This window comes from Pteropus alecto, unplaced genomic scaffold (assembly GCF_000325575.1).
Source record: "Pteropus alecto unplaced genomic scaffold, ASM32557v1 scaffold195, whole genome shotgun sequence".
Lineage (NCBI taxonomy): Eukaryota > Metazoa > Chordata > Mammalia > Chiroptera > Pteropodidae > Pteropus > Pteropus alecto.
The window spans coordinates 2,887,373-2,914,695 of NW_006438073.1; the positions used below are offsets into that span (position 1 = coordinate 2,887,373).

General features: G+C 39.0%; 1 protein-coding gene and 1 pseudogene across 6 annotated transcripts in view; both read left to right on the plus strand.

The window, feature by feature from the left end:
* The window catches only part of ARID1B (AT-rich interaction domain 1B), a 341,059-nt gene that overhangs the window by 124,070 nt on the left and 189,666 nt on the right, over positions 1-27,323 (plus strand). The gene's annotated exons all lie outside the window — the stretch shown is intronic.
* On the plus strand, positions 16,390-16,508 carry LOC112482398 (annotated as a pseudogene).

The following is a 27,323-nucleotide window of genomic DNA, read 5'->3' on the forward strand; positions in this document are numbered from 1 at the left end:
TTGAAGCTGAGTGACTTTTGCTCCAGAGGGAAGCACTGTTGTAAAGGGTAGTTAGCTTCTGGGAACACTGGTTCTGTTTATGTGTCGAAGTTTTTCGTAGGCTGAGAAATTTAACTTCAACTTAGTGTATTTCTGGAAAACGCATTCCAGGTTCCAAACAAGTCGACTTAGAGATAAATATGAGTAGGTAATTAATTGTAAATTATTACAAGAACAGACACTGGGTAAATGCATACCCTGCTATTAATATCACAATCGATTTTATTTGTGTTTGGCAACAAAATTATCCAGATAATATTCAATATGGATGCAGATCTCTGTTCAGAATAGGTTTGTTGGTCTAGGCTACAGTCATATCCCTTTCCAGCCCTAGGATAGGTGGTGGTTGATTTGTACTACAGGCTCCCTCTGAGTGCTGGTGGGTTTCAAGACAGCCAGCTAGAGAAAGGAGTGTGGTCTGAATTAACTTTGTTTAAGCTACCACATTAACATGGTAGGTACAGTGAGCCAGAATTTTCTGCGTTTATTGAAAAGAGATGTCAGGAAAAAATTTAAGGTCTCATAATAATACCATAATTACTTTACATATAGTAGTTCCCCATAAGCCAAGTTAATTAACCTTACTCAGCCTTATTCCAATGGCACTAGTTTTATAACTAGTAATCTATAACTATAGATGTGTGATTTAATATATGAGAGCTTTGTGTGGCCAGGAGAACTTAGATTCTGGAATATTTATTAAAATAGAAGTTTGAAAGCATCCTTCACTACTATATCCTGATTTTCTAAAGAAAATACATTGTCTAATAACTTAGAAGGCACAATAATTTCCATTTAGTTTTCTTCTGTCTTGTTGTCTTGCTTATTTTTCATTCTGTAATGTCTTTTGCACTGACTGGTAGGAGGCAAACCTAGGTTAAAGCAGTTCAGACTTTGTAAAGAAAATTAATGTTTACCCTTTCTGTATCAGTTAGCCAACTCTAAAATGTAGACATTATGTAGAATAATTTGTTTAATTACTAGGAATAAAAGCTTTGAATTTTTAGAACATTACTTTTGATTCTTGTATTTTCAAAAATTTTGACATTTTCTGTAAAACTTGAAATATGCTTGAACTTTTAATCAGGATTGCTTAATAATTTTGCTATGATGTTTTAAATTTTGGAATATTAACGACAATTTGTTCTAAACTATTTTAACCCTGTTTCATTAATACTGCCAAATTTTTGTGATTCGTAAACAGCATTGAAAAGAGATCCTTTTGGGTTATAGAACAGCTGTTTGTAGCTAATGGTAAAACATTATTTATGGCCAACAGTCCCCCTCTATTGTGTACTTCTCGTGCATCCCCTCTGTGTACTCACTGACATGAGGGAACATTTTGGGTGCCTTGTGCCTTCAGCTGCCTCAGTGGATTTGCTTTCGTCCCGTCTGTTGTGCAGTGTGTTTATGTCTTGCTCAAGCTAAATTATAGCAACTGAAGTTGGTGACCTGAGCGAGTGCCCATCATATGCTGGACCTGGTTTTTTGTCAGCCTTGCTTTGGCCAGCCTCCCTATGTACTCCTGGATCTCTAGTGGAAGAACATAGTTTAGCCCCAGTTTGTGTTTTGCGTGAAAGTGTAGATCTCTAATTTTCTCTGGATCCTGATTTTTCTCTTTGCTGCTGGGTTCGTTAGCAGAGCTTTGATGCTAGGCACACAAATGACAGAGTTTACTGCTGCATCCTCGCTCATCTTCATGTACCCTGAAATTCACTGTAGTGAAGTTACCAGAAATTTGTTTCTAATTAAGAGTAATTATCAGAGAATAAAAAATGAAAAAGAGGTGAGATTTTGGGGCTTTGAATTCAATTAGACTTGAATTCGACAACTCCTGTTTTTGCTTTTACTTGTTTTGTGATCTTGGGAAAATGATGACTTCTTTGAAATTGCGATGTCATTATTAAAATGAGCCTCCTGTCTTCAGTGATAGAAAATTACAAGAGGATTTAGTTTATTTCCATGTCATGTTCTTTATCTTTAAAATGAGGATAATAACATGTAGCATCATGAAATAGAGTTGTTGAGAGAAGTGTGGTATCTGTATCCAGAGAATTTCTGAGTGAGGTGTATCACACAGTGAACAGTAGACGAGCATGGGAATGTGTTCGCTTTTACTACTGTGTAATAAATTACTACTTACGTAGAGGCTTAAAACAACACTCATTTTTTTTTTATCTCATAGTTTTCATGGACCAGGAATCTGGGCATGACATAGCCAAGTCCTTTGCTCAGTATATTCTACAGCTGTTAATGGGGTGTCATTCGGGGCTAGGGTCCCTCCTGAGGCCTGGAGTCTTCTTCCACACTCATGGTTGTTGGCAGAATTCACTTCCTTGCAGCTGTAGAACTCATGGCAGCTACTTCTTCAGGGCCTGCGAGAGAAGTTCCCTGACCCTGTTTAAAGAGCTCTCCCAACTAGGTCAGGCCCACCCAGGATAACTCCCCCTTTGATTAACTCTGAGTCATCCCATGAGAGACCCTGATTTCACCTGCACAGTCCCTGACCTTCGCTGTGAGTATAATGTCCCAGCATATTCGCAGGCCTCGTCTGCAGTCATTGGGAGAGGATTATATGAATGTGGACAGCAGCAGCCCGGCCTCTGGGGGCCGTCTTAGAACCCCGCCTGCCACAGTGGGGGTGGAGTAGGAAGGACTTACGGTCCTTAGTGTATACAATTCTGAACTGGAAGTTTTTAAAAATAGTATATAAAAAGGCTAAAACAATCATTTTTATTCACTTGACAAGAGATTTCCTCCAGAATTCCTAAATGAAAATTAGAAATTCTAGAAGGAATGTAATGTTAGCTAATATCTTTGTAGTCAACAATAGCAGTTCTCAAGTGTTTACTGAGCACTTATGATGTCTGATGGACTAACAATCAGAAAAGGGAAACGAATGGGCTAGGCTCGTAACCTCATTTTGTAGATGGGGGATGGCGCGGGGGCACCCAGAGGCCCAGGGGACCCAGTGGTTTGCTCAGTGTCAGGACGCCAGTGATGAGGGCTGGCAGCGAGCCACACACTTTACCTGGTGTGCTCACGTTTGCCTCTCTGAGTATAAAATTGTGCAAATCAGCTTTACTAAGAATATTTATTTTAATGAGATCATGTAACCTTGGTGAAGAATTTTCCCTTAGTTACCAGTGCAAGATTGACATATTTAGTAAGCATAAACGTAAACTTGGGTACCAGAGTTTGAAATAAGTACTCTAAGCTGAGATGCCTCTCTTACCCATTATTAAAATGGGAGTCTGTCTCTCTCTTCTCCCTTCGCTCTTCATTAGACCCCTTGCTCTCTCCTAGGTAATTTTTTTGAGGTTAAGATGAGCACTTGAATTACAGCAGTCTGCTCATGTTCAACTGGATCTAGCCAGAGGAACCCATAGAAATTAGAGACGCGATTGGTCACAATTCAGAAACTCTTCTCTAAAACAAATGATCTTTTAACAAAGGGCTCACAAAAACGATTAGCCAGGAATTCTGTTTTTAAAATTTCCATTAAAAAAGCATTTTATACTTTGAGGAATTTTTTTGTATTTTGAAGGAAATAGAAAAATAAGAAAGAAGTGATACTTTCTTGATTGGCATCTATTAGTATTGTGTTGCAACAGTCTTGCATTATATGTGTTAGTCTAAGACTAAAACAGCTAAATGTGGTTAGTGGCTGTCACATTGGCCAGCACAGAATATAGAATGTTTCTCTTGTCACAGTAAGTTCTTTTGAACAATGCTATTGTAAGTGAACAGTAGTTTATAACTTTGTGTAATGAAGAGCCAACTAAATGATCTTTTATATCCTTTCTGGTCCTCAAATTCTATGCTTTATTTTCTATAAATTACTTTAAAATGCATTTTAATAGGATATGTAGGTTTATTAGTGATTTTCTAAGTTGCTCATCTTCCTGCATATATATTTTTATTTTTATGCAATGAAACCAATTATTTTATTGATTTAAAAGGAATTTAGTTTTTAAGCAGCGCAGATTTCCTACTAAGTAGAGGCTAGAGACACATGAAATTAATAAAGAATATTCTATTTAGTTTATATTTTCAACTCTTCAAAACAATTCTGCTGGTTTATTTGTCTTGAATGAGCCCCCTTCTTCCTTCACTCTCCCCCCACACGTTTTTAGTTCAGTTTGATTTACTAATTTATCTCAGTAGTTATATAACATCTGATTTATTTAAAATTCTTTTGTAGTGATTTTGTGCAATATTTTACTCTGATTATAAGTAGGAAAAAAGAGGAAATACTAAGATATATATTTGTGGTTGTGGTAAAAGACGTGTGTTGCGATCTATTTCTTTTTGTCTTTTCACCCCCAACTGTGTCTCCTGTTCTGGTTAGTTTTATATGACCTGAACAGAGATTCTTTCTGTGTATCTCAAAAGTTTTTCTTTATGTAACATTTTTCTACATTTTACTGGGCTAATTTAGATGTGATTTCCCAAAGGGCATCCGACTTGAAAAAATTATTTATTCATTCAAGGATTGACAATGCCCAGGGTTTTAGAAGAACAAAGAAGAGAGAATATGGGGAAGAGTGAAATAAAAACTGGGATGTAGTTCTGAGTTTTGAATTTTGAATTTTTCCTGTGGGTATATTTCAGCGATATCTCTGTACATTTATTTTTTTAATAATCTGAATAAAGATGTGCTGTCTAAACAAGTTCAGATTGACTACAGTTGAGGATTTTGAAACATATAAGCCCTTCTGAGAGCTTTAGCTTTATAAAGGTGGTAATAAAGCCATGTGAGTCCTGGAATCATTATTGATACTTTTCATTTCCCATAAGGGAAGCGGTGTTGACTCTTCTCTTTGCAACACACTGCATTTTAAAACATACTGAATCGTGGGTGTCAGATTGCTTTATAGTAAATAATCTTGTCTGGTTAATGTACCTGAAAGGCTAATTGTGTGGAGGTAGAGGCGAAAGTGTTGCAGTTTTGCCTAAGATTGGAGAGGATAAAGGTTAAATTGTTCCTTGAATACGTAGCAACTCAGAACGAAAAACCCGAATACTATTCTCTGCCACCTTCTTCACACAAGACATATTATTATGTCAATGAAATTAAGCTACTTAAGCATGTGAAAATCTCCCATGTTTTAGCTTACCTTTTGTTAGATATTGACAAATTTAACTCGGTAGCATCACTTGGAACAATACAATTTATTAGTTGTAATTTTCTCTGTTTTAGCTGTTGATTTATGGTTTCGGATATACATTTTTATTTATCACAGCCTACCTTCAACTTGTGTCATGCAGCTTCACGTAGAGTATAGTCACCTTACAGCAGTGGACTTCCATTCCTCCCTTCCGAGCCTTTTTACTGTTATTGTCATGGGTTTAATTTCTGGCTATACATTTTGTTTATTCACCATTTGATGGACATTTGGGTTGTTTCACTTTACAGTTATTATGAATAGTTCTGCCCAGAACAGTCATGCGTTAAGTCTTTCTGTAGACATTATGTTTTCATTAATTTTCGGTAGTTACCTACTAGTGGGATATTGCCAGGACATGTGGTAAATGTCTAAGAAACTGCCAAGCTGGTTTTCAAGGTGGTGTGCCATTTTTTATTCCTACCAGAGACGTCTCCCTCCACGTCCTCAGCACACTTTCCTGCAGACGTGCGTGGGGCTTTGACTTGCGTTCCCTGATAACTAACCTGCCAGCATCTTCTCACATGCGCATTGAGCAAGGTGTGCTTTCCTTGATGAAATTGCTATTCTAACCTTTTGCTAATTTCTTAATTGGATTATTTTGTCTTATTGAATTTTAAGAGTTCTTTATATATCCTGGATACAAGTTCTTTATCGGATATGATTGGCAGGTATTTTTTTCACAGTCTGGCCTATCTTTTCACTTTATTAAAGTTCTATTTTGAAGCAAAAGAAATCCCTTTAATTTTGCTGAAGTCCAGTTTATCATTTTTTAAATCATTTGTGTCTTCTTTGTGAAATGTTTGATTCCTTCAGTTTTGAAAGGTATTTTCACTGAATGTAGAATTTTAGTTTGGCAGTATTTTCTTCAGTACTCTTAAGATATCACTCCGCTGTCTTCTCGTTTTCGTTGTTTCTGATAAGAAGACTTATTTTTATTGTTCTTTACGTAATGTGGATTTTTTTCTTGCTCTTAAAATTTTAGGCAATTTTATTATGATATGACTGTAGTTATGTACGGTGGTATGGTGGTCATTTTCTTTGTGTGTCTTTTGCTTGGCATTCATTGACTGTTTTGGATCTGCGAATTTACAGTTCATGTATTTGCAAAATTTACAGCCATCTCCCTAACATTTTTTTCTGTCCCACCGCCCTTGTGCAGCATCAATTACATATATATTAGAGTTTCTGAAGTCTTTTTTTTTTTCTGTCTTTTTTTTCCCCCTATATCTGTCTTCAGTTTCAGGTTAAGAGTCTTGTGTATTGTTTTATTTAGTCTTCCATTAAACACATCCAGTACTTTCTTTGTATCAGACATTATAGTTTTCATCTCTAGAAGGTCAGTTTGGGTTATTTCATATAGTTTCCATCTCTCTCCTGAAGATGCGTACTTATTTTTTTTTACCTTTTTGAACAATTGGAATAGTTCTAACTGTTTGAATATTTTTTACCTACCAATTGCATTATCTTTGTCATTTTTGTGTGTATTTCAATATATTGATTTTTCTTTTGTTTTGGGTCACATTTTCATGCTTCTTTGTATACCTGATAATCTTTGGGTACCAGACATTGTGATGGGTGCCAGACATTATAGACTTTATCTTAAGTGCTGGATGGATATGTAAGTTTGTATGTATCTGTGTGTTTATATAAATATCGTTCAGCTTTGATGTGGGCCCCAGTTAGTTACATTACTTGAAAAGAGCTTGATCCTTTTGGGCCTCACTTTTAAGCTTTGGTCAATGGGACTGGAATGGCGTTCAGCACTAATTTTGTATCCCTTTTGGGGCAAATTCCTTCCAAGTGTTCTGGGCTGCTTTCCCTCTCTGACCGGTTAGGAACAGGAATTCTTCTGGGTTTGCCCTGAGGACCATTCTTTCTAGCCCTTTTGGGTGGTTCTTTCCCCATCCTCAAATCGTTTCTTCACACGGGCTGAACGTCACACTGCCCAGTCTTGGAGGGGAGACTGCTAATATCCAGAGCCCTCTCTCTGTGAAGCATTCTCCCTTACTCTTCCCTGAGAAAGTCCACCCTCTTGGCTTCCTCTGGCTTCCAGCTCCAGTCCTTAGCCGAGGGAAAGATCCAGACTGCCTACTTTCCCCTCCCTGCTCTGTGGCCTGGAGAATCACCCGAGGCATTAAGCTGAGAAGTCACAGGGCTGGTTCCCCCAGGCACCGCTGTCCTTGTTGCCTGATGTTTAGTGCCATGAAAATTACTACTAAATTTGTCCATTTTTTTAAAGGAGGAAAGTAAATGCAACATGTGATAGAAGTGAACAATGGGACAATATAATTTAAAGATGGGGAAAAGTACAGACTTCTTCATAACTGGTATTGAAAGGATGATGTCTTCCATAACTTTTGTTAATGCCTCTGAGTTTTACTTATAAACATAGTGCTAGACATAATTTTATTGTGTAGGTTTTTAATACAGAAATATGAAAGCCCCAGTTCATAGTATAGAACTGATCTCATCACCACGAAAAAACTTTGCTCTTGTATAATAGAAACTATTAGAGGCTGTTGTGTGTCACTGTGTAAGAAATTATTTTCACTGTGCTGTTTTAGTAGGTGGATCTTTACTTAAAATCTTGTGTAGTTCCATGGTAGAGTATCTTAATATAATTCAAACGAGAATTTAATGTGTGTGTTTCATTAGTGTAGAAAGAGCCAGTTACTTTGTAGAAGCATAACTTTGACCTTCTAGTAGCTACGTGTTTTTTCAGGCTTCCTTTTGATAGCAAAGTCAAACTGTTAATGTTTGTTCCAAATTTCTCTCCATTTTCTATCCAGATGGCAGCTGACTCGAGTGTACACGATAATACATTCACATTTTTCCAGTTAAAAGTAATAAACCCATTTTAATGCTGTTGAATTGCTAATGAATGACAGATTTAAATGTCTTCAGTGCTGCTGTCTTAGTTTGTAAAACAAAAATCTTGGAAGTACGAGTCGTGTTGATAATGTTACCCGGTGGTGATTGAAGAATTTTACTTTTCTATTTTGTAGTTCTGTCATTACTGTTGCCATATTTATCTGGTTACAGAATCATTTGAAAATTCTCAATGGATAAGAATCTCAACTTTGCAAAGACAATGATCTGTTGTATCACATTATAATAAAATACCTACCTAACTGCTGAAATGCCTAGTTGGAAACTTGTCCTCTCTAGTCAGGTCCAGTGAATCCTGTTCCCCTTATACAGAATATGCTGTTAGGCAGACTGACTCAGCTGTAAACTCTCCATGCCCTGCCACGGGGAGAAATTACTGACCCTAGTGACAGGTATGGGAGGCTGGGAGGCCAGGCTGGTGCTGCACATTTTCTTCGCTGCTAAGGGTATTGGAAATTAGTACTTGCTCTACCTGAATGTGAGCTTGGCAGTGTTCCAGGAACAGTAGAGATTTGCATGAAATACAAACATAGATTATTTTTAGTCAGTTCTTCCTTTTAAACATCGATTGCAGTGTGGGGCCTTCCTTTTTTACCTCCCAAGTTAAAAGGCTCTGAAGAAAGTGTCTGTAAAAGTTTAGTATTTCTCGTTAAACAGTCATCAGAATTTCTTGTAATGCTTAAGGTCCATGAACGTAGTGTTGTGGTAATTTGATATATCTGGAAAAGAATTATTGAGCCCCTTTCTGTGTCCAGGCAGTGTGCTAGTTACTGCAGATACAGATGAAATTCATGGTGCTTTCCCTTGACGAGTGTCTGGTTTCGTGGCAGAAGCTCTCCATGAAGTGATGCCCTGTAATAAACTGCTGTCTGCCGAGGCTCTGCAGGAGACCCAGCGAGGGTCGCTGTGCGCAGAGGACAGAGGGCCCTCCCCGTGAGCACGAGGCACAAGGAGCAATGGTTTTCTGTGTACTGGGAGCTGAGATCTTGGCTTAAGGCAGTGAAGAGTGCTCACGTATAGAGGGATATGTAGCTTTTAGCTCCCTTTCATTATTTTAGGAAGGATGTCAGAATTTAAGTCATTTTCATTCACTGAAGGAAACAATTTCATGGTAAATCTATTCAGTATTTTGAGAATTACATTTCAGTATAGGTCTCTGTCATCCTGGCAGTTGAGTGAAACTACTCTTTTTAATTCACCGCTTAGCAAAAACTAAAAAGTATGTGACTTCTTGAGACTTGTAGCAAGCGCCCTGTCCTCCCTTGTCTAACCCTGTCCTGCCACCGCTGTCCTGCTAGAAGCACCACCGTCTCCTTCTCTAAAGTTTCACACAGGCGCATCACCTACACATGAACATGTCGGTGACTTTTCTGATTTGGAGGGTGGTAGTGAAGTGGGAATGGGAGTTAGAGGCCTAGTTAACAGTCGGAAGATGGAGTCGGCACCTTCCTTCGTGTTGTGTATCAGGAATCAAGCATTAGAAAGCAAAAATGGGTTTAAGGCACCTATGTTTCTTACTCCAAGGATAAATTGTAACCCAGGTAATTTAAGTTCTCAAAAATAGGCAAAATTTAGAATGTGTAGCTAATTTATAGGTGATACTAAAAAATCAAATCAAACTCTTTTTATATCTGTATTTTTAAAAAATGTGCATGCACATTCATACAGTCATTAATGTACATGGTATATTATCTTTTAAATTCTTCAGTTGGCATTATTTAATGACCGTGTACTAGATGAGGGTTATTCCCTCCTTCCCCCTCTCACCGTCCTGGTATAATCATAACTCAACTTTAGGTTAAGACCATGTTACTGTGTTCATTATTATATCTTTTTAACTTTTTTCACTGCTAAGATAAGTATTTTACTATCCTATAATTATTTCCTTTCTTGGATAACTTAGTTTTGCCTGTAGTTAAAGTTTGCCTCTTCTTCTCTCTCTTTTTATTTTTTTCTTTTTTTAAACATCCGATTCGTTTTTCTGCACCCTCCAGCGGCTTAGCAATGCAGTTTTTCATACTGCGGTAGCTGTCAGATAACTTTTTCAGTTCTAATTTTGTTCCTAATGCAACATACGTCTGGGCATCCAGACTGCCCCCCGCTTTTGCAGCGGCGGCCGCCTTCCTAAGGCGGGCTGGTCTTTATTTCTGTTCGCAGCTCTCTCCTGGGCTGCCCCCGCCATCTTTTTTCCTGACTCTCCTCTTGGCCTCTGATATGTGAATCTTCTGTTTCTTAAGTCACTTGTCATTTGATTGTACATGTCCTTCAGCAGCTTCATGAGACAGCATGAATTGGAAGGAAACATTTTAGACCTTACATTTTAAAAAATACTTACACTCTCACATTTAAACGGATTGTTTGGCTTGGCTAGATCGAGTAATGTAGGATGGAAATAATTTTTCCAAGACTTTAAAAAATATGATCTTCTTACCTCATCTTCCTGCCTTTCAAATATTTCGTGTTGCCGCTGAAAAAATTAGATGCCATTTTGGTGGGTGACCTTTTCTTTATACATGACCTACTGATCCCCTAAAAGGATTTTCACTATGTGTTTGTGTTTCTGTGGGTGTTTTTGCCGCTGTTCTTCATTGTGCTGGGCACTGAGTTTGTACTATTCTTTATTTTGGGGAAATTATCTTGTAATATTTACTTATAATTTCTTTCTCTCTCTTTACCTGCTTCCTCATTCTGAAACTCTTGTTGGCTGGATTTGGATACTGAAGTGATTGATCTTTTCTTTACTATTTTTTCCATTCCTTTACTTTCTGCCTAAGAGATAACTTAGACTTTATCTTCCAACCTGTTATTTTATTTTTCTCTATCAATTTTTTATTTCAAAGTGTTTTTCTTTGTATTTCATTTCTTACTATAGCATTGTTTTATGGATGCAATATATTTTTCCCTTTTTGAAACAATATTATTTAATTTTTTTCCTATTACTTGCATTACCTCTGTTTCTTCTTTACTTTTTATAATTTCTCTTATGCCAAAAGCTTTACTCAAAAATGTTCATCTTAAGGGTGAAGCACTAAGATGCTGATTGGAAGCTCTCATTGTGAGCTGGGCTTGTGGACTGGCAGGCCTCTCTTTGGGTCTTGATGTAATCTGCCAGCTTTGCCATTGGGGACTTGCTCAAGAAGATATATGAAAATCTTTTCTCTAGAGTAGTTTATTTTCTCCAGAGAAGACGTTGATAGTCTTCTGCTTATAGAGTTGGTGAGTGATGTCTAAGCCTGCTGCTGGCATTTTGGACCTGGACTAGGGTAGGGAAGGGGGTTGAAAGTCTCAGTGTCCATTACTTACTGTCACTGTGGCTTGTCCTCATTTCCCAAGCCATCTCCACCCTGTGAACCCCAAGCATTTCTGCTTCTGTGTCTATAGAGAACTTCCCTTACCTAATGGAATATACGGATGGTGGTAGTCTGATGCTTTGTTTTTTTACAGACTTTCAATTAATTGCCTTGATTTTAATGTGGCGATCCCCAGTTCTTGAGCTTTTCAGGTTACATAGGCCATCTTGGTTTGTTCCTCATTGGTATCCTATTTCCTGTGCCCCTCAGATATTTAGGATTGGCCTTCCTTCTCTCTGCTAAATTGTTTCTCATCCCTCCATATGCTTTTCCATCTGCATATATTGTTAATAATATTGTTTCATTTAACAGATCATCTCAAAACTTTCGTTTTTATTAAAACAAACATTTCTTTATCTCCCACTGTTTCTTTGGGTCAGGAATTCAAGAGGGATGAAATTTTGGTGAGGCGTTTCTCACGTGGCTGCAGACAAGACACTGGCTGGAGCTAGGAGGAGCGTGGAGAGCAGCTAAGGACTGGCTGGTCATCTCTTCACTATGTATCAGGCAGAAGCGTAGAGACAGGAAAAAATGTAGCGTGATTGTGCTACAACAGCATGGGATAGCTCCAGGAATGGGGACGAGCCGTGGAATGTGGGTCCATTAGTGTAATCATCATGGGAACTAATTCTCTTTTCAATTTTATTTTGGGTCTATTGAAATTTCTAACATTTTTTCTCAAAATATAATTTTCAGATCCTTATTTTTATTCCACAGTGCTCTTATGCCCACTCCTAATGTACCTGATTGTCATTGTGGAAGAAAGGGCATTCTGGATAAATGAGAAATGCCCCAAAGCAGTCATTCTCCAAATTAAGATTTAGATCTCCTTGGACCTGTTTGGTGCCTACTGGCCTTTTAGGACTTTTTGAGGGGTGTATCGTAATGACTCGATGTTACTGGAAAACAAAAGTGAAGTGAGGAAAGGAGCTTTCTGCAAATGGTAGGGGGGAAGTTGCAGGGTGCGAGGCAGTGGGCGGCACAGTTGTGGGCGAAGCTTCAATATAGAATTGGAAATTAACCAGAAAATGCAGCTCAGGCTAAAAGGAGTGTATTTCAGACAGAGAGGTTTTGCGAGACTTTCATTTCCAAAGATATACAGCAGGCTATTATTAAACACTGCTTAATTTTTAAAAAATTCTTCTGGAAGGAAAGCTCCCATCTATTTTAAATATTTTGAGATTCTTCGAGGCTGTGGTTCTTAAGAGAGGTCCGTAACATACACCTTATTGACAATAGCCTTTAAAGAAAAGAGAAGTAAAGAGTAGCGAGAATAATGTGTTGTGGTTCTCTGAAAATTACTCAAATGATTTGCAATTGCGAATACTTTTTGGATTGCCCCGTTCTAAATGTAATGGTATCCCCTGCTTTGGTAATTGGCAAAATCTTATTTAGTGTTTGTGTGTAGAGTGTGAAGGAATGTTTTTAATTCAGACAAATGTTCATGTTCAAAAGACTTATGAGTCTGGAAGAAGTAAATCTTTAAACTCAAATTGCAAGGCTGTCTGCTCATAGTTAATTGACACACTTTCAACATTGGTTTTAATGGATCATTTGCAATTTAACTGACATTAACGACCTCAGTTAACTCATGTTGTTATATTACATTGGCTGTTTATTTTTTGTTAATTTACTTTAGTATTCAGCTTCCTATTCATTAAAGGTTTTTCTTTTTAAAGGTTTTTCTTTCTTTATTATTAAAACTTTTATACACATACTGGGTTTAATTAAATATACTTTTATAGCCTTAGACATGAACCATATTGATAATAAAACTTAAACATCTGCACATTGCTGTTAAACTGATTCTGCAAGAGACCTCATACCTAAATGTCATGATACTTTCCAAATCATCCTTGGAAATTTGATTCAGCCTTGTTCGACTTGCCTTGAATCAGATGTCCCATCGCACGGGGTAATTTTCAGTATTAGTATTCTTACCTCCTATCTTTCTGTCATTTTTTTTTAATCAATTTCTGCCAAATTTCCATTACTTAGAAGGCTTTTGTCTTTGATCTGTCAAGAATCACACTGGTGGGGAAGAGATTTAGGGAGGCCCACTTGTGGCAGAGTGACATAATTTTCATTTGAATTACTTACCTGCCCTCAGGTGTTACGGCCGAACATCATCAACAGAAATGATAGCCATGGCTGGTGGTTAGGCTCTTTCTTGGGTTTGACTTTGATTCTGCCACTCACTTGGGCAAATTGTCTAATTTCTTTTTGCTTCAGTTTTCTTGCCTGTCAAATGGAACAATAGTACCTATATCTTAGGTTAAGATTAAATGTAATTCACTTAGAACATTGCTTGACACATAGTAATTATTCAGTAAATGCTAGCTATTGCTATGCCTACTATTATTAAAGACCTTTAGATCCTTGTACACAGACGGTAGTCAACTTTTTTGAAGGCCAATGGTACTACTTTTGAAGGAAACAACTTTTAGCATAACAGTAGTAAAAGTAATTAAACATGATTACAACACAAACTGGCTACTTATTATAAGTAATTTGTAAAAAAATATGAAGGGGTGGAAATACTTGCCTTTCTTCCATTTCAGAGAGACAATTACAGCTCATATTTTTATCTATTTCCTTCTTGCCCACACTAAGAAAATCTGATGGGAAAAATGTGGATTTGCAGAACAAAATTTGAGGCTGAAAGTGGAGGGATTATCACCCAAGGATTTAGCTGTAGATTTACTAAAGACTGGGTCTTCGAAGAGTGAGAAGAGGGAGCTTAAGGGAATAGAATCAAAAACCGATAATGTGTTAAATAATATAAACTGTTGGGCCAGTGACTTAATTTGCATGTGGCCAGTTTGTTCAGCGTTTCAAAGGAGAACCTCTGTCGCACTAAAGAGAGACTCACGTTTCGTACTACCTTCATCCATTCTCATGTGGCACTTGTGATGTGCCCACTGTTTGTTCCTCATTCTGCTTATCACGTGGTAACCATTAATGAGGGAGAGGGGAAGAATGGCAGAGGCTCCCATGGAGCCCTTTCATGGCTGTCTCCTGGCCACTCGTTCCCTAGTTGAAATGGGACAGCACATCCTCTTGTTTGTACCAGAAAGTGAACGAATGCACTAGCAAGTCATCAGGGACCGAAAAAGACAGGAGCTCTGCAACCACTAGTTCTGGTGGGTTCATGGTGTGTGTGTGTGTTGCACATTTGCAAGCTTAGTGGCTTGTCAGTTACTGCATCCAACGTAAGTGATTTGTCTTTGATTCAGTAGAATACTGAAGCATTCTTCAGTCATTTTTAACACACTTCAGCATACAGAACCATCTGATAGAATGGGAGATTGATGTTTTGACTGCATTATTCCTGTTTGTTTGGTGGTGGTTTATCCTTGATTGGCGGGTTCCAGAACCATAACCCCCAACCTCCACCTTCATGAGAGAACAGCAGTCATTTTAATGGCAGACGTGTGCGTTCTCACAATCAGAGAAATGCACCATAAAAGTAGGGAGAATGTTTTCTTTTTTGCTCACGTGGATTCTCTGCCAGTGGCTTGGACTCATGACCACGTGTGGGTCATGTGCCGCAGGGACCTGACCTACCTCTGTTGGCTTTCATTGTCCCCGTCCCCTGCTGCCGTGGCAGACCTGTTATGGAGACCTTTAGATCGTCGCATTTCCCCCAGGTCTGTCAGCTCGTTTTTGAATTTAGCTCCTTGGCCATTGTTTATCCTATTTTATCATCATTACTTTTGGTTCTTTTACCGTTTACCTGTCTGTCCCATTGGCTCTGCAGAACCGCTCCTAGTCAGATCACCATATTGTGTTTCTCTGCTCTTATGTGTCTTTTTAGCGCTACTGAGGGCAAAATTTCATAATGGTGGTCATTGGTGTTTCTGCTACGGAGGGTCCTTCTGTATCGTGGAGGTCAAGGTGAAGTAAAGATCATGTCTTTTTAAGTTTGAAAATCCTAAGCAAGCGAAAAGATAATGATGTATTTTGACATTCACAAGATAATGCACACTAATCTTCCGTGACTTCAGTAATCTTCAGTTGTAGGAAGCTATCAAAGCTGTACCACACAAAGCCAGTGCATCAACTGAAGAGAATCTAAAGTTTTATTCAGATTGTCGTTTACTGAGGATTCTGAGTTTACATATTTGGTTTTTAATTCCATTTGTTCCACTTGACAGCTGTGTGATTATGGCCATTTTACTTAATATCGCTAAACCTCAGTTTCCTCATCTGTAGAATGGAGTTAATTAACCCACGTCACAGGGCTGCCGTGAGGAGTCAGCGGGATAATGTTTGCCATTCACTTACTAGAGCGCACACAGGAAAAGCACTCAGTCAAGGGTTGGGGGGTGGGTAGCTGTAGAAACAGTAGTACTTGTTTTGTTGTTAGGCTATTTCCTGTACGATGGGAACCCTTTCTACTGCTGCCGTGTGTGGGAATGATACATAGCCACCCAGTAGTGAATCAGAGACATCTCAGCTTATAGTTTAACCCTTTGTTATAATTCTTGCCAATTAATTTGTTTTTGAACTTTACAGAGAGTAATGTAAAATTTCTTATACAGCAAGTATTTATTTGACTCTGATTCAGTGAGCACTTAAAGAGCACGTGCCGTCTTGCCAGGCACTGGGCTTCCTGTTCCAGGAGCACAGAAGTGACTAGGTATGGCCTTGGGCCTTGGAAGACTTAGCCTAGTGAATTGTAGCATCAGTGGACTGGATAGGAAGCCAAAGCACATTTCCTTAACTTTTTGTTTTATTTTATATTTTTGCTCCATTGTATTTACTAACTGTAATTACATACCAAAAGTGGCTTTTCATGGCTAATCATGTTTCACAGCCAAAACGATTAATAATTATAATGGTAATAACAACTAACATTGATTGAGGGTTTACTTATGAGCCAGGCACTTGCGCAAGCATTTTACATGTATTAACTCATTTAAATTTCACAGCATTCCGTCTACGGCCATGCCACCCTGAACAAGCCCGATCTCATCTGATCTCGGAAGCTAAGCAGGGTCAGGCCTGGCTAGTACTTGGATGGGAGACCAGCTAAGAAGACTAGATGCTGTAGGCGTAAAAAGTAAAAAAAAATAAGGGATCGTAAGCTCACAAGGTCCTTGCAATTGGTGAAGTCAACCAAGGGTTGCCTCGCCTAAAAAATAAAAAAATTAAAAATAAATAAATCAGTAAATTTCACAACATTCCTGTGAGGACTGTTATTAGTCCTAGTTTATCTTTAGGCTCTGAGGAGCTGTACCTTGGCCACGATTACGCGGCGGCATAAATGGCAGGGACAGAGCTTGAACCCTGGCATTGTGGCCCCACAGAACCTACTGTGCCGGCCTGGCTCTTCTAGTATTCATAAGAAAGTGGAAATCCATCCATGTATTCTTCTAGGGTTGTCCACTCTATTGTATCAATTTAGAATTAGAGAAATGTCTTAGGGGAAAAGTTTATTTTTATATATTTGTTATTTCTGTCTTGAATTCCAGAAATTTAAAGGATATTTTTATGACTACCTTGTCAGGATACTGACTTTTAATTTCTTTTACTTAGGAATAATTGGAACTTAATGTTTTCATAAACAGTAACTGTTCTAAATGTCTTGATTTTTCCCCGCAAACATTTTTGGTACTGCAGAAGTTCAATTGGAATTGGATGCGGTATTTGTAAACTGTTCTTTATTTTGTACTTTAATTTGCATCTCAAGTGTCAATGTGTTCAAATATAAATTTTTAAATTGTTAATATTGAAAATCATCCAAAAATAATGTAACAAAGTTGTAATCCTCATTAAATAATAAAGAAAATAATATTTTTAAACAGTTGACATAGTTACAAAGATCTCTCTTGTTATGAACAATAATCTTGATGCTCATTTTTAAGTTTAATTTAGTTTCCACAATAGAAACAATTCATGCATTGTATGTAGTGTATATACTTTATATATGCAATAATATATATAGTATATAGCTAAACAAGGTAGTGTATAAATGTAAATTGCAGTAAGCTTATGTTTTAGCTTTTGGATTTTTGACTTTCTGCTGTAAATAGTTAAAGTAACTACGTAGACACAGCATGCCTGTGTGTCTGGGTAGCGCTTTGCTTGGTACGATGCTAGTTCCTGTTGCTCCTTTCTAAGTTTGCAGGTTTGAGGGGAAAGCCCCATAGAAAAACAAAGTTTTACATACTAACATATCATTATGATATAAATGTCCCTTCTCATCTGTTCAGAATCATAAAAAAATTATAATAAAAATGAGAAGCCATTTTTGTATTATTTTTACAGCCTTTTAATATTGAAGATGGTTAGTTTGTTTTCGGTGATTCTTTAGCTTTGTTCTAAATGTGTGTTTTTGATTCCGGTGTGTCACTTTGTGAGTTCTCCATTTTCCTTATTGGTAAAGTTGCCCAGCAAACGGAAGGACAGAGGCAAGCACCAGGGCCTGGCCTTCAGGAGCTGGAGGTGTTCAAAATGGGCTCCCATCTGTTGGGCCTGCGCACTGACAAAACTGGTCACAGCTGTCGTGGCTCTCAAGACCAGACGTGGCTTCCCTCCTGCTTAGAGGCCCCTGGCCCTTGGAGAGTTGGCCTACCTGTAGAGGAATCCCATCGGGCTTCAGGGCACCAGAGAGATGCAGTGACACAAGGATTAGTAGCCAGGTATGGGACTTTAGTGAGCCACCAGCCACAGAAAAGGGTGGAGAGCAGCAACACAGTGCCGTTCTTTTGGTGCCAAGTTTATGTTTTGGATCTTTAAAAATTAACCACGATTAAGAAAATAGTTCTCAGTGAATTAAAGGAAAGATCTTAATAATAGGTCCTCAAATGCCTCCCTCCTGTAGAGGGGGTGGTATCTTATCACTTAAGTTTGAGGCCATAGGTTACTTTTAGGCGATCTACTCAGTGGTGGGAATTCTTATTTTAACAGAGGATGGGGGAAATTTTTTTATATCCTCAATATAATACTTTTATCACAAGTATTCTGTTAGATGCAGAGCGTGGTAATTCCGGCACACAGTCATTTATTTCCTATTTTGTGGGATGTTTCTGATACTTCATTTTATGTTAGTTTGCACATAGACATGATGCTTGGGTATGAAATAATTTTAGACCTTTAAGACCCTAATATTTTTAAAAATTCTCTAAAATATAGATTCTTCAGAGTGGCCATCATGAAGTTGGTACCTAAGGACAGTGCCAAAGCTGCTTTAACTTTCAAAAATCCCAACTTTCAAATATTTTGATATGCAATAGAAATAATATTTATTCCTTTGACAAGCATAGATAGGAACCATTGCTCTTCTGTAAAGGCTAGAAACAAAATAGACGTGTTTCTTTTTGAAACAGTGTATTGTGATGATTATCTTTTGAAATTTTGTTAATAAACATAGACAATAACATTCTAAAATTTGTAAAATCAAATATCACATCTTTATAAAATATATGCTGTATCCAATATTTACTGAATAGTTTAATATAATTATTGAATGACACTTAGATTATAAAATCCATATTTATCGAATGTCTCAGGCTGACAAAAGGCATTGTACCACGACCACAAGGATTATGTAGGAACATGAAGTTCGTCTGGTGTGTAGAAATAGAGGTGCACATTTTCACTTTTGGATATTTTTATCATGGATTTGTTTGCTTTTTCTAAAAGCATTATTTGAGAATTTTCGACACAGTGACAGTGAAAGTAGAGGCTTATTATTTTTTTCCTTGAGTCTGTTGACTCAAAGTAATTGAATGGCTCATTTATTTGCAATAACATTGGTACTGGAACTCTGCTCGTAATGTACGTTAGTCTACATTCTCTCTTAATAACAGATCTGACTGTATACTTAGGTGGTAGATAGTCTTAGTGCAAAATGCTCCAATGGGTTTTAAATCTTAAAACAAGATCACCAGTTTTGACTCCAAAGAATGCCATTTCATTGTTTAGGGATGTGCACAGAGCAGTTTATAAGGTACTGTTATTGATTTACTCCCTCCAAGGACGAAGTGATATTAAACAGACACACAAACAGAAAAATTACATTTACATTCACAAAATGCTTTTCCCAAGTGAGAAAACCCAGTCTCTATACTTCGATAATCAAAAATAGATTTTTTTTTTTTTTTTTTTTAGTATTTAAGTGATTGAGTAAGGATAGTTACACACCTGCCATTTCTGACAGCTACTATCCTTGTTACCTGTTTTGGGTCACCTTTTGTGCTCTATCTCTAATCTTGAGACCAGTTTCTTAAATGCCAGTTAAGTTTAGTAACCTGTCCATGGCCACATAGCTTTTAAGAGACAGATGATGAGTTCATTCTGTCTCCCTTGGGAGTGCTCAGAGAGAGTCTTTTGTCCTGAGTACTGAGTCCCCATCTTACCCAGCTGTGTTTGGGTGAACCACGGGCAGAGAGGTCAGGGTAAATGGACTTTGCAGTGAGCCCTCACTGTGACACCCCTCTGCTGTGCAGGATTGTGAGCAGAGGAGGTTGCTGAACTCCAAGAAGTACCAGAGGAGGTGGCTGTGCCCTGTTCTTAGGGATTTCAGATGCACCTGTTGAACTAACGAGGTAAAAATAGGAAGGAAGCCATAGCATCTCCCAGGGTGGGCTGAGATGATTTACAAACAAGTCTCTGAAAAATCAGTTTCATTTTCCTTTCTCCTTTTTTTCTTACCAAAAAGAACTCTGGTTGTCTCTAAGGTACACCCCCCTCTCCCCCCCAAAAAAAGGCTAAGAAGGAGGAAGAGATTGTAAATAGCTGCTGACCTGTACCCTAGTTTACAAATTGGGCTGTAGAATGTGCTGACTAAGGAGCCAGCTGGTCAGATGCTGTATGGACAAAGATTGTCCTAAGTGAGTAGCAGAGTTCTGTGACTGTTAGAGCCTGTGCATTCCAATGATAAGTGTTTGTTGGTGAATAACACAGGATTGCATAGGGAGTGTGTCCGCTTTGTGCCAGGCCCAGGGCACTGTACTAGGAAATGAACAGTGACTTGGGACAAGGTCCTCAAATCTGCCATTTAACTAATTTTTCAGAGCCTTGGTTTTTACCCGTGTGGCTAGCGATAAGGTCTTGTGAAGATGTGCTCCGTGACAGTGCTAGAGGACTAAATTATTGTTAATGCCGTACTAGCTAATATTAAGCTGTCACCAGATTAGTGGGAGAATCTACTTGCAACCTAGTGACGAGTTATTGTGTCACAGAAGTGGAAGTAGAGGTGCCAAGTAAAATACAGGACAGCCAGTTAAATTTGAATTCGAGATAAGCAATGAATAATTGTTTAATTTAAGTTTGCCCCATATGTGGCATGGGACACATGACACAGAACCTATTACTAAATCTGGAACCGCAAATATTAGAAGGAGGCCTCTCTCCTTTGAGTTAAGCTGACGAAAACCTCAGGACCCCACATCAGTTGGAACTTAATATTTAGCTCCCCTAACTCTTTAAGCTCTTCCAAAATCAGGACAAGATCCCCTAAACCTACATCACACTCAAATACTATGAGAAAAATAGTAATATTTCGTATCCACAAAAATTTTCCTTAGTTTTGTCCGGAAGCTTGGTCGATGAGTAGTCTAAACCACAGTTTGGGTGCTTTACTGTTGGTAGAAAACCCAGAAGGAATACTGCAGCGGGGGTCGAACCAGGGGCAGGTGCCTTTTCCTGTAGTGAGGGGTGACGTGACGAGACTCCAGGACAACCAGAAGGGCTTGGAAAGGGGATCTTATCAAACCCGTCACCAACAACCCACCCTTCATGGTTCCTGGCCAGGGACAGGATGGTACAGGGAAAGCGTGCGGAGCTTCAGGAGCCAGCGCCGAGTCCCGGCCCTGTCCTCCTTTGCCGTGCGCTCTGGGCCCGATGCTTCACGTCTCTGGGCCTCAGCTCGTTCTTTGTGAAGTGGGGGTATCTGCCCTCAGAGGATGGTTTTGGGGAACCAGATAACAAGTCAAAATAAAGTCTTAAAAGTGTTTTGTAAATTTTGGCGTAGATTTTAGAGATAGGGTATTGAGGCAATGGGTATTGCTGTTATGCTGTATTTTGTTTTTTGTAAGTTTTACTAAAGGTTTTTGTTTTTTTTTAGCAACTGAATTTTAAGTCTTATCAATGCTTCAGAGTGAATTAGATTTTTGCTGCATAATGTTAATCAATTTTGTGAATTGGAAGTGTAGTTTCACAATGTCATTAGTGTCCGAATCAAATCAGCCTCCTGATTGATTTTTTTTAAATCTACGTTTCTGCCTGAAGTAGCCATATTAGTAGATAACCCTGATAATTTATTACAACGATTGAAAAATAAAATGTTGAAAATATGATGTGCGACGTTGGGAGGGGAAAAAAAGAAACACGTCATGAATAGAGGATGCAGGATGCCAGCCCAGTGGACTTGATTATTAGCATCACCTAAGACAGATATGTTTTCAGTAATCTCAGTCTCCAGGGAATTATTTTTGGAATCTGTCGTTTTCACAAGCACATGTGAATTGATGTGGTCTGTTGGAAACAGCAAAATAGGTACAGAATTGTTCTCAAAGGTTGTGATTTACTATGTGTACTACACTAATTATTTGTATAAACACAATTTTTTGCCCTGTGACAAAATATAGGGGTTGAATATGAGTTGTACCTCAAAATGTTGAAGTTTATGTTTATATTACAGATTCCTCCCATGTTCTGTGTACGAACACTATTTCTTGTTCTGTAAATGTCTAGGGCTTGTAATTATATGTTTAGTATGCCTTTTTCTTTAGTTATCGAGATACATTCGTTAGCATTGTCGTCATCATATAGCATTTTATAGCTTTTAGAATGTTTTGCCTTGTTATCTTATTAAATATTTACGATTACCAAGAGGCAAACATCTTAAGCATTTTTCTTTATTCTGTATAACAGGAAACAGATGTAGAAAAATTCTTATTTACAAAGTTCAGATGGCAAGTGGTAGAGCTGAGATTTAAACACGTGCATTTTAACTTCTTTTTCACTGTTATTTTCACTTAGCGCACTGCTCCCCACCGGAACACACCCCCCCACACACACACACACATTGTTTCTAGAATTTTACTTTTAAGTTTACATTTACATAATGGAATGCATTTTAATAGCTAAAAATTGATTCTCATCAAAAATCGATACGAAGTGATTTGGCTCTAAATATATGATTTCTGAAAGATTTAGAAGACTGAACTTGTGCAAAATAAATTATCAGCATAAAGACATTATTATCCCAGGAAATCATTTATCTGAAAATGTGAATACTGGCAAAGTCTTCATAATGGGTGTGAGTACAATCATATGGGAAAATATTTTAGGACATATTCCTACATTTTTCAGTTTAATGCTTAAAGAGCCGTGTCGTCTTGGAGCTTGTCACTTTGGAAATCCTGTTGTCACAGAATTCTGGAGAGGATGTGTAGGCCAGTGCCGTGTGGTGATTTTTACAGCGTTGCGTCTGGGGTGGGCAGAAAGCAGCTCTGAGCATGCTTACGACGTGGACGTGTGGGCGATCTGGACCCAGCTCTTGTGTTTCGACTCCTCTCCCAGTCTCTTTCTCTTTTGAAAGAAGTTGAGAAGCGTTGAAAAAGGTCTCAGGAGTCGGGTGCCGAGGCGCAGGACTGGCGGACTCCGCGGGCAGTGCTTGCAGGGCCTTGCTGTCTCCTCCTGGGCTGTTGAGTCTGAATCACGTGTGAAGCAACGCCGCGCTTAACACCCCGTCTGTTTTAACAGGAGCGAGGTAAAAAAATCAGCCCCTGCATCTTCTCTGGTCTTGTATTCTGTGATAGAACAGCAACTCCAAGCTGTGTTTATTCTATCTGAAAAAGAGGAAAAGAACATTCTTTCCCTCCAACTATGGCAGAATATGACTCTTAAGAAAAGATGGCTGTGCACTGTCAGCAGGCCCGCGCAGAGTGGGAACATGTTCCAAGTTATTTGGCAGAGCAGTTGGAAGAAATTTGGGCTGGGAGAAGGAAAAAATGTACCCGTCCCCTCTTCCGTGACGATGTCAGCCTCAGGTGGCATGTCCGGGAGCTTCTGTGACTCCGACCCGGAGGCCACGGAAGACGCGCCCGCGTGTGGACGGAACGCATCGGGCTCCGCGCTTACGTGTGCTGGGCGCTGTTCAGGCGTGGCAGGTAGTGGGGAGCACGTCGGGGTTGCGCTCAAACGTTTCAAGTTATCCACTTATTGCCATGATGTGGTGATTAAGAGCGTGCACTTCGTAGTTGGGTAAAGCTCAATCATGCAACCAACTAGTCGTGTGACGTTGGAGAGGGTTCTTGACTTCTCTGTTATAATTTCCTCACCTGTAAGGTAAAGGTAACCATGCCTGTCTCACAGTGCTTCTGTAAAGGTCACAGGAGCCTGTGTCTGAACCTGGCACGTGAGAGCACAATAAAGTTTTGTTACACTGTTGGTCTCATCTTCCTCCTCCTCCTCCTTCTCTTCCTCCTCCTCCTCCTCCTCTCAGTCAGCAAATACTAAAGACTGTTGCTCCTGTTTCTGCCATTGGTTTCGCACACGGACACCGGACACCAAAGGTCGAAGGAAGGAGCAGGCGCTGGGATGTAGGTGTCCCCCGCTTGCCCAGAGTTTGCCTACACCACCTACCTTTACAAAAGACCCACACTGGCACCTGCTTTGGTTAACCGAAACAGGTCCAAAGAGGATTTTAGCTTTTTGAAAAGAGGCAAAAGTAAAAATAGTCTTCGTTATTTGTTTTGCAGTGAGCCTTTGTAGAGGCAGCATGCATCCCGCAGCAAGAGGGGCCCCTCGAACTCCTTCCCTGTAAAGAACACTCAGCATCTCACCTCGCTCACCAGAGTTTGAACTGTATCTGTGAGGATCTGAGCTTTATGTCCATCCATTTTGTGCATCCCTGCTTCTACTACATATTAGTGTTATTTTAGGTTTTCTGTGTGACTCGGTATGATTTGATGGGTGATTTGGCAATGGCAGGGGGAGGGTCTAGGGATGCTCAGAATGTTTTTCATAAAAGTGAATGGTAATTGCTTCCCTGCTTTATTCCATCTCAGTTTATGAGAACTTTCGTTGGCACACTCTGCTTTGGGACAGCAGGGGAAGCCTGTGTTTGGCTGTGATGTTTCTGTGCTGGCGTTTGTGTTGTATGGGTTTGTGGGCGTATAGGTGCCCCTGAGCCACATCAGAGGCCCGTTTTTTCAGCAAATGTTTCAGACCTGCTTTCAAGTGAGACACTAGGCACACAGGAATGAAAGACGGGCTCAGTTCCTGCACCCCGGGAACTTGCCTTGCAGCGGATGAAGACGGTGGGTACACAGTTACCACGAAGTGTCAGAAAGTGATGACTGTCGTGCATACAGTTAGTATGACCATGTGAAAGTGAGTGAGCAGGTGCTTAAATTCTGTCGCGTGGTCAGGGACGACCTCTCAGAGGTTATAAACCTTTGATCTAAAAATCTGAAGGACGGGAGCCAGCTGTGGAGAGGTGACAGCATTCCGGGAAGAGGGGCTAGCTGAGGAAGACGCCGACTGGATGGGTGGGGCGTCATTGCGGACGGGCCCTCAGGCGCTACAGGTGGAGGCGGAGCTAGACTCTTACTCTTTAGTTCGTTCTTTCGTTTGTTCTTTCTTTCATTCTCCCGTTCTTTCGTTCTTATAGGATGAGTTGCAGTTTGAGAATCCCATGTGACGCCAGATGGAAGTTTTGGGCTGCTTTGCTGCTGGAAACTTCCCTCAGTTATCAAGTGGCGATGTGTCGTGTCTGTTTGTGACAGGGATGAGAGAATAGTAAAGTATGTACGAAATGTCCTGCATACTATGAACCAAAGACATTCAGAGTAATTACTCCTATTTAGAGTAGTGACATAATTTTAGATTTTTTTGACCTAATTTTTATTTTGCATATAATTACTTGCTTGGTCCTTAATTAGCCCTTTATTAGACGTGGAATGGTGGTCTTAAGTTTTTCTCACCATTGGAAAGCGTTGGGGGTGGGTTCTTCAGTAACTATGGTGGATTTCCACGCACCTCTGTTTCCAAACGCCTGATTCTAAGCAGGCGTGCCAGGTTGGGGACGATGTTATGGGGAAGGAATTCACTCCTCAGTCTGATTAATCAGCCATCCTTTGGCTATGCCTAGGACATTCTTAGTAAGCTATTTACCAGTAAATACAATGTTTTTATTTCAGTTATTCATCGTTAGGGAACTTGTGCAGGTTTAACACTGGAAAGATAAGAACTGTCTAATCAAAATGAAAAATATTTTAGTTTGTTGAAAACACTCAGAGCAGCATACAATATATATAACAGACTAAAGACGTGCGTACGCTGTTATCGCTTCCACGAAGAGGCCGTCAGCTCACAGCTGCAGTTTCTAGGCTGAATGTTTTTATTTCACAATTGAAAAAGACGACTTCATTCACAAGGAAGTCTACTTACCAGAAATTTTTTGTCTTTTTTCATGTTCAGATAATCTTAAATTATTGTTGTATGGAAGGAAATGTTATCAATTATCTAAAGAAAAATGCTGTGTATTTTAGAACGTGTATGTATGAACTCACACAGATACATCAGAGAGATGATCCTGTCCTTTAACTTGCGTTCCACGTCTGAGACTCTGTCCGAAGGAAACAGTCCGTGATGTCGGGGGCAGGCGAGCTATGAGCACAAAGACAAGCTTCTTGCTGCCTTATTTAGACTATTGAGAAACTGGAAACAACCTGAAGGCTTGTAGAAGGTGCTTAATTTAATGAATTTTTACACAATCTCTCAATGGAAATTTTATATGACTAAAGTTAAGTTACTAAAATTTTTAGGAAGTTGGAAAATGTTTATTTAATGTCAAAGGTTATAGTAATTTTTCCCAGTTTTCTAAATTTCCTGTATTTGCACTTATTTCCATAGTGAGGAAAAAAGAATCCCAGAATGTTTTTTTTTTTTAATTTTTTAAAATCAATATTGGAGATTGCTGCCAGACTAGAGTCAACAACTTTAGAGACCCTAAAGCTTGAATTTTTATTTTAAAAATAAATTAATGGTTTCAATACATTTTAGGAGCTTTTTTACTTTGAAATGAACCATGTAGCTTCTGTTGTACATTTGTTTTAGAAAGAAATTCTAGAGAGGAGCCCTAGGATTTGGAGCACACAATTAAAGGGAAGAGGAGAATTATAAGTAATGAGTAATAACATTAGTTTAAGAACAGAATTGGAAAGAAGGATTTCTGGAACATCAATATATTAGAAGTTCCGAAGAAATTTCGCAACAATACTTAAGGAGGACCTAGGTGAGAAATTTTTAAAAATTTAAATTACACAAGAGCTTATCAAAACATTTTAATTTGGGAAATAAGTGTTACTACAAGAGATACATTAATTACATTTATTTCCCTTTTCTTCCCTCCCTCCTTTTTTCCTCACTTCCTTTCCTCCCCCCACCCCCCACACTTTTTTTTTAAATCGTGGTAAACTATACATAGCATTAGACTTACCATGTTAACCGCTTTACCGTGTACAGGTCTTCGGCATTGTGGACGTTCACATCGCTCTGAAACTATCACCCCATCTCCAGAACGCTTCATTTACTTAAACTGAAATTCTGTTCCCATTAAATACTGACCCTCCATTCCCGCTCCTTAGGCCCCTGGCACTCACCTCTCTACTCTCTGTCTCTATGAATTTGACTGTTCTAGATACCTCATGTCATCTTTTCTTTCTTTTTAGCCTAGATGCTATTAAAGATTATCCAAACTCATTTGCTCATCCCAGTTACTGTTCATCTGCCATGTTCACAGGCTGTGGAATGGCATGTCGATGTGAAGAGCAGGAACCTGTTTGAATTTACAGTCTAGCAGAAACTAGTCTAGCCCTACACAGGTAACCGCAATAAGGGATTATAAGTGGTG